Raw genomic sequence first — 2,500 nt, forward strand, 5'->3', positions numbered from 1 at the left:
GACAATCACGGCGACGTCAGTAATTAACTTCCAACGACACAAACAACGTTATTACTACAACAACAACAAAAGCAACAACAGCGATATCCCAGCTATAACAACAATAACAATAACACAAACAACATCAACGTTTTCATTGCCATCATCATCATCATTATTGATGGCGTCGTCGCCCTCTTCTTCTTCTTCTCCCTCCTCTTCTTCCTCTCCCCCGTTTCCTTCTTTCTCCTTTTCTTTCCCCTCTTCTTCAAGCTGCCCCTTCTCTACTTCCTCCCCGTCTCCACCCCCTCTTTTGCGTCCTCTTCCCTTTTCCTCCTCCTCCTTTAATCCTTCCTTCTCTCCTTTCTCCTCCTCTTCTTCTGCCTTTTATTCTCCCTCTTCTTCACCTTCTTCCTCTTCTTCCCCTTCCTCCTCTTCCTCTTCCTCTTCCTCTTCCTCTTCCTCCTTCTCCTCATTGTCATCATCGTCATCATCATCATCATCACCACCACCACCACCACCATCATCATCATCATCAACATCATCATCATCATCATTGTCATTATCGTCACCATCATCATCATCATCATCATCATCATCATCATCATCATCATCATCTTCGTCGTCGTCGTCATCGTCATCATCATCGTCATCATCATCATCATCATCATCATCATCACCACCTCCTTCATCATCATCATCGTCATCATCATCATCATCATCATCATCATCATCATCATCATCATCATCATCGTCATCATCAGTCATCACAGCTATGATTGTCCATGGCTTTGGCGTGACTTGGTAAGTTTGCTCCAGACTGGTCGCCACCTTCGCCTGGGGTTGCCATTTATTATGGGTCAATTCCTTCCCGCTTCATCTTCCCTTTTGCAGCATCTTTGAATCTCAGCCTACGTCTTCCATGCTTTCTTTTTCCCTTTACATAGTCGGGAGTAAAGGAGTTGTGTGGTCAGTTTGCTGTTGTCCATCCTCTGGACGTGGCCCAGCCAATGTAAGCTTCTATCAGAGGCCAAAATTTCCTTCGTAAGCGGCAGACCAGCACGACGGAAGGAATTTCGGAAAACTAATGTGACAACAAACATAACGTCAACAAGCACATAAACACCACCACCACCATCACCATAGCCTCCACCACTGCCACCACCACTACTACTACTACTACTACTTTTTTTAACATCTTTTCTTCATTTTTATACCTGTTTTTGGTATCTTTACACCTATAACGAAGTTTTCACTTGTTATTTCCATATTCGTATTGCTTGCTCTCGCAGGATATTTCTGAATATGATGCATTTTTACTAGAAATTATATATATATATATATATATATATATATATATATATATATATATATAAAATTGAAAAAGTTTGTTATAGGTATAAAGATAACATAAACAAATATAAAAAGGTGTTACAAAATCAAAGTTAGATTTAATAAGCACATACGAACGTTTCAAAGGGCAATACAAATATGTAAGAAACAATTTCCGTAAACTCTTCACACTGACGAGAATGACAATACATAACTTTAATTATAATTATTATTATTATAATTTCTTACGTATTTGTATGGCCCTTTCAAACGTTCGTGTGTGCTTATTAAATCTTATTTTGATTTTTTAACCTCAAAGAGTTTAAATTGTTCTACTTGAAACAAGGGGACCAGATTCATTCGTGGAGGACAGAAAATAGGAACATCTCCCGTACGAGAGAAGAGTGACATTGAGAAATATCAAGATTTATCCAGAGAAGATTGTGAAACGCTAGGGTAAAAAAATGTTCAGAAGTTAAGTATTGCACCGAGCACAACCTCTAAAATGCTATCTCTACAAGAGGAACAGTGAGAGTTAGTGAGAAGAAAGGGAAAGGACATTGAGTATTCTCATTCAAAGAAAATAGTAATTTAATCTTCGAACCCAAGAAAACAAATTTTAGTAAAAGATAAACAATTGAAAAAGATGATAAATAGATTAAAAAAAGATAAACGAGGAAAATGACAATAAATCAAAGAGATAAATCCTCAAGTATAGACGATTTAAAATCTGAAAACGCAAATTGGCACGACATAACCAACAGCAGCAACAATGGCGACCACAATGACGATGACGACAACAACAATGTACACACGCTTTGCATCAAAAGAGTAACTAAAATGAGAGCAATTTCCGCTCCACCTACGTTGCCTGTGGCAAAGAGATTTTGAATAGTGTCCACGGAGCCGAGAAAAATTAGTTTGCGAAAGTTTTGTAACCAAGAAGAGCGTTTATGTACCAAAACCTTTGATTCAAATGAGTATTTCAGTTTGAGTAACAGTAGACAAATTACCGACTTCAGCATCGTCAAAAACCGGAGTACGTCTATTTAAGCCAAGAAACGAATATTTAGAAGTAGTCCTGGTTAATATGTCAGAAGATATCTCCTCTATCAACCAACAGAAAAGTTAAAGAACTGGATGTGAAGTTTCAAAGTTGAAGATACGGTGACATATTAATCAGCGCTAC

The sequence above is a fragment of the Octopus bimaculoides genome, chromosome 10 (assembly GCF_046866305.1).
Source record: "Octopus bimaculoides isolate indiv1 chromosome 10, ASM4686630v1, whole genome shotgun sequence".
NCBI lineage: Eukaryota > Metazoa > Mollusca > Cephalopoda > Octopoda > Octopodidae > Octopus > Octopus bimaculoides.